The sequence below is a fragment of the Mobula hypostoma genome, chromosome 6 (genome assembly GCF_963921235.1).
Source record: "Mobula hypostoma chromosome 6, sMobHyp1.1, whole genome shotgun sequence".
Classification (NCBI taxonomy): Eukaryota; Metazoa; Chordata; class Chondrichthyes; order Myliobatiformes; family Myliobatidae; genus Mobula; species Mobula hypostoma.
In genome coordinates this window covers 101,840,682-101,846,681 of record NC_086102.1, presented here as the reverse complement: position 1 = coordinate 101,846,681, position 6,000 = coordinate 101,840,682, and the positions used below count along the sequence as shown (strand labels likewise).

Genomic DNA, 6,000 nt, shown 5'->3' with positions numbered 1-6,000 from the left:
GGTGAATGGCCTTTTCCAGTGCTTCAAAAGTTCAGTGTTTCTACCAACTTCCATTTTAAGTAATGGATGGTAAATGAAGTAATTAATATTCACGTCACAAATTAGAATAACCTTTAGATGTTAATAACTGAATGATATTCTTAAGCATCCCACTGGGGAGAACATTTCCCCTCTACATCCCGACACCTGGCCAAAAGCCACAGGCACTCAGCTCGCCGCCATTAAACAGAAGCACTTCTACAAGCTGTGGACACCAATTCTGCGGGAGGTAAGGTCGTTAATCACTTGACAAATGCGCCGCGAAAATGCAGCATGAATGTGTTCAGGGGAACGTCCCCGCTGCTGGGTGCCTTTGTAGGTCCCTCTGGACAAACAGCAGCCCGCACCGGCCACTCCGCCCCTGGCAAAGGATTCCCGAATTCATTAGCACCCAGATTGGTCTCGGAACCCCCCCCCCCCCTTAGCAAGGAATGATGCTTCTTAAATCTGCCGGGGATCTGATCCCGCTCGATGCTGTTGCCTAGTGACTGCGGGTTGTCACCGTGGCTCTGGAGGAAGAGGGAGTGTTTGCAATGCGAGGTGCTGTTGGAAACAGACAACAAAGGCGCGAGAGAGAGGTACCCGCGCTGTCGCCGTCAGCAGCACAGGACCTTTCACATTTCTTCCTAGTCGGGGAGGAGGGAGCCCATATTCTACTGGATTTGGTTTGCTGCGCAGATCTTCAGGAGGACTGACGGGCGGACACCCTATCGCTTAGCGGTAAGACCCAGCGCCCCGCTTCCCCTGGCCGCGCCGGGACGCGCGTCCTCCTGCCGGCAGCGCTGAGCTCAGGAGCGGCGAGAGTCGGAGGCAAAACCCGTAGCACGGTATTCCCCCACTCCCCCTCAAAAAATATCGTTCGCAGGGCGAATCTTAACAAAAATCTGGCAAGTACAGGAAACAAAGATAAAGACACCGACGCTGAAAATGCGGCGTTGAAAGAGATAAGATTCGTTTGTCCAATTCCAACATTACTAAACTGATTTTCTCATCTCCTAGTTTGTTACTGTATATATACACTACAGATGTGTATGTAAATGTTGTATCATAAACACTAGATCAGAATATCTCTTACATATATATACATGTCTTATATACTATATATTTATTTTATTTATATATGTGTTAATGTTTTATGTAGATATATATTCACTGAACGTAAACGTCGGTGTACCCATATCTGTGTGTGAATGAGTATTCTATATATAATCTGTCTATGTATATAATCTTGAGCCTCCTCTCTATATTTAATATCTGTCAGCAGCATACTAATCTCAGGGGATTTCCGTAGATCTTGCCTAAATCGTGTATGTGAAATTCCGAGGGTATTGTGGCTTCCACGCGAACATATACCTGTGCACTGTTTTTTCTCTCTGCGATGTTGAAACGTTGGTTACTTTGCTCTGCCGATACTATGCGTCTATTGTCTGGGGCTGCACGTTCTCGCAGACTACTGATTAAGGAGGAAAGTTCACTCCGCAGTGGGTGTTGTTGTTCTTAAAAGACAATCAGAAGGTGAGGGGCATAAACCTTAGTATCTCTAACTTCCGTAATTTCTCCCCCTCCCCCCTCTCTTTTTCCAGTCCCCATTCTGGTTCCCTCTCACCCCTCCTCTTCTCCTCACCTGCCCATCACCATTCTCTGGTTCCCCTCCTCCCTCCCTTTGGCCCATGGTCCAATCTTCTCTCCTATCAGATTCCTTCTTCTTCAGGGCTTCATTGCTTCCACCTATCACCTCCTGGCTTCTTACTTTATTCCCCACCCACCCTCCCCCTCACCTTGTTTTACCTATCACCTGCTAACTTGTACTCCCCCCCCCCACCCACCTACCTCTTATTCTGGCTTCTTCCCCCTTCCTTTCCAGTCCTGATGAAGTGTCTCAGTCTGAAATGTAGACTGCTTCTTCTCCCTTCCACAGATGCTGTCTGACCTGCTGAGTTCTTCCAGCACTTTGTGTGTATTGCTCAAGATTTGCAGCATCTTGTGTTGATGACCATCAAAACGTTTTGTCTCTCATCTCTCCATCCACTCACCCTGCTCCCGCATCTGGGGAGTCACTCCCACAAGGTATCTGAGGGGGCCAGTGAACATCAGGGCAAAGCTCAACAGATCCTGGAGAGGCACCAGGTGGAAAGACCAACTGATGACCTCAGGCTCAACCCAGCATTGCACAGCTCAGTCTCTGCAGCAAGTACAATTTAGGACTGGTTAGATTTAGGCATCATACATCCTCCTCCAGTATAATGTTAGTAGTGCAGTTGACTTGTACTGAGCAATTGCCCTCACTGAGTCAGAGTCACAGAACATTCTAGCACAGAAACAGGCCGATTGGCCCATCTAGTCCATACCTGATTGTTATTCTGCTTAGCGTTATTGACAGGCCATATCTCTCCATACTCATTCCATTCATGTACTTATTCAATTTTTTCTTCCCTTGGTCAATTAGATAGATTGGACACAACAAGACCACTCAAGAGCTGGCAGCCACCTTTCCTCACTTGTTGTAAGTAGCCAGCTGTGGTTCTTTGGGGAGGTCTGCTCTGGGCCAGAATGAGATGAGGCTGGAGTCTTGAGAACAAAGACCCAGGTTGTCCCTTCCAGTGGTGTGGGAGGGAATTCTTCCTTGTCTAGAGTTGCCCTCCATCAGATAAGGTTTTAAATTAAGGTCCTTCCTGTTCCGCAAAAAGTGGTGGATACAGCCCAGTCTATCTCAGGTGTATCCCTCCACACCACTGAGCACATTTACAAGGAGCTGCCACAAGAAAGCATCACCCATCATCAAGGACCACACCATCCGGGCCACGCTCTCTTCTCACTGCTGCCATCGGGCAAGAGGTACAGGAGCCTTAGGTCCCACACCACCATAGAGTCATAGAGCATTACAACACTGAAACAAGGCCTTCAGCCCAATAATTATTATTCTGCCTAGTCCCACCGACCTACACCTGGACCATAACCCTCCCATCCACGTACTTAACCGAACTTCCCTTATAAATGGTCCCGGAATAGTCACTACACTACAACAATTGGTCTTCCGAACCAGCTCAACATTGAACTGAGTCCGCAATCTGTATACACTCTTCCAAGGACTCGATCTCAGTAATATCTGCGTACTTTTCTGTTAATATTTGCATTATTTGTCTTTTTTTGCATATTGATTGTTTGTCAGCTTTTGTTTATTTATAGCTTTTCATTAAATTCTGTCATATCTATTTAGTTTCCTGTAAATGCCTGCAAGAAAATTAATCTCAAGTGGTAAATGGGGGTATACAGATACTTTGCTAATAAATTTACTCCAACTTTGACTTTGATGCTAAAAGATCTGGTGGCAGTATTTGAAGAATGTAGGGTTAGAAAGTGAAGACCTTTCTCTGGCTAAGTGAGGGGCTGGTGAGAGAGCAGAGGGGCAGGATTTCCTCTCTCACTCTTCCTGTGTGCCCTGGCCAATATTTATCTTTGATCAACCTCACTACACAGTGTGGGAACTTATCGATGCCGGCCACGATTCCAAACTAAGATGATCCCATTTGCCTGTGTTTGGCCCAGATCCCTGTAATGGGGTGGCACGATAGTGTCATGGTTGGCATAGTCATAGTCATAGTCATAGTCATACTTTATTGATCCCGGGGAAATTGGTTACCCTATTGTCATAACCCTATTACAACTCTAGCAACCCGGGTGCAGTTCCACTGACGTCTGTGAGGAGTTTATACATTTTCCCCATGGCTGCACAGTTTTCCTCTGGGTGCTCTGGTTTCCTCCCACATTCCAAAGACGTACTGGTTAGTGGTGTAATAGGTCACATGGGTGGAATTGGGTGCTGGATGGGCCGGGAGGGCCTGTTACCATGCTGTATCCCGAAAGAATGAAAGAAAGAAACAAACCTCTCCTGTCCATGTACCTGCCCAGCTGCCTTTCCAATGTTGTAATTGTACCCAACCTCTACCACCTCCTCTGTGCGATATATGCACCACCCCCATGTGATAAACCTGATGTTTAAATCTTTCCCCTCTCACCTTAGTCATGGCCCTTTAGATTAAGAATCTCTTATCCTGGGAAAGACTGTGATCGTCTCACTTGCCACGCTCCTCACAAACTCAACCTTCAGCCTCCATCAACCTAGGGAAAGCAGTTCCAATCTATCCAGTCTCTCCTCATAACTCAAGCCCTCCATTCCAGGCAAAACCCTTCTGAATCCTTTCTGCACCCTCTCCAGCTTAAACACATCTTCAACAAGAGGCATCGTAGGACAAAGAATCTGCTCCTGTGGTGTTCTACACTCCATAGATGTGGGCTCCAAGACCCCTCTGTCCCACCACACTGCTAAAAATCCTGCCGTTGACCTTCTAATCTGCTTTCAGGTTCAAATGTCCAAAGAGTATCACTTCACGCTCCATCTGTCACTCTCTCCCCCAACTCTGCATCTTGTCAACGTCCCATTCTAACCTTTGACAACCTTCTACACCACCCTTTGTGTCATTGGATAACTCCTCTGCAAGTTTGCTATCATCTACTGTGCCTTCACATTCCTCCCATCTGCAGAATACAAGAAACAGTGACAGGCCATTTAGCCCTGATGTCTGCTTCACCAATCAACAAGTCCACAGTTTGGACATAGTTTCCTGAAAGTGGCAACACAGGTAAACAGGAATGGTGAAGAAGGTGTGTGGCAGGCTCACTTTGATAGGTCATGGCATTGAGGACAAGTCTTGGGACCTCATGAAACAGTTGTTGAAGACATTGCAGGACCCCACGGGAGCGTATCAGTCAGAGTACTGCTTTACAGCACCAGCAATCCAGAGATTAGGGATCAATTCCCATCGCTGTCTGTAAGGAGTTTGTACATTCCCCCTGTGACTGTGTGGATTTCCTCTGGGTGCTCCGGTTTCCTCCCACACTCCGAAGACACACAGGTTAGCATTAGTGAGCTGTGGGCACGCTATGTTGGCACCAGAACAATGGCGACACTTGTGGGCTGCCCCCAGCACATCCTCGGGCTGTGTTGGTCATTGATGTAAATGACACGTTTCACTGTGTGCGTCGATGTTTCAATGTACATGTAAATAATAAAGCTAATCTTAAACAACACACAAAATGCTGGTGGAACGCAGCAGGCCAGGCAGCATCTATAGATCATCGTTTCTGGTCGAGACCCTTTCTTCAGCTAATCTTAACATGACGCTGGTAAGACAGCACCCTGAGTCATGTGCAGTTACGACCATAACACTCTAACACCATAAGACACAGGAACATGACTGGAACATGACTAATCTTGACATGACACTGGTGAGACAATACCATGAGCAGTGTGCAGTGAAGACCTTAACACTGTAACACCATAAGAGACAGGAACAGAATCAGGCTATTCAGACCATTGAGTCTGCTCTACTCTTCAATCATAGCTGATTTGTTTTCTCTCTCAAACTCTTTCTCCTGCCTTCTCCCCGTAACCTTTGACTGATCAACAACGTATGAACCTCCACTTTAAATATACCAAATGACTTGGCCTCCACAGCCATCTGTGGCAATGAATTCCACTGATTCGCCACCCTCTGGCTAAAGAAATTGCTCTTCTTCTCTGTTCTAAAGGGACAGGCTTCTATTCTGGGCTCTCCCACTACAAGAAACAATTGTGCCACCTGTACTAATCACTCCACCACAATGATGTGTTGAAAGGGAAAAGCAATAACAGAATGCAGAATATAATTGAAAGTTCAAAGTAAATTCAACATATATGTTACCATATTCTACCTTACTAACGCTATAATGTTCCAATTAGGAGAAAGTGCAGTTGATATAAATAGTAAGGTGCAAAGCCATAATGAGGTAGATTGTGAGGTCAAGTGTCTATCTTATCATACTAGGGGGCTGTCAATAATCTTATAACCATGGGGTAGAGGCTGTTCTTAAGCCTGGTGGTATGTGCTTTCAGGCTTAGGCACTCTTTATCTATCTAAATAC

The 6,000-nt window shown here is 46.2% G+C and overlaps 1 protein-coding gene across 6 annotated transcripts in view; it reads left to right on the top strand.

Annotated features, from left to right (window-relative positions):
* The first annotated feature begins 206 nt into the window (after positions 1–206).
* The window catches only part of si:dkey-91i10.2 (uncharacterized protein LOC555224 homolog), a 214,629-nt gene continuing 208,835 nt past the window's right edge, over positions 207–6,000 (top strand). For 3 of the 6 annotated variants that reach the window (XM_063051344.1, XM_063051339.1, XM_063051342.1), the window contains exon 1: positions 556–759. The gene's annotated coding sequence lies outside the window, so the exon portion shown is untranslated. Of the gene's footprint in view, positions 269–555; positions 760–798; positions 867–6,000 lie in introns of those variants that run through there. The other 3 variants (XM_063051340.1, XM_063051345.1, XM_063051341.1) reach the window with 3 other exon arrangements.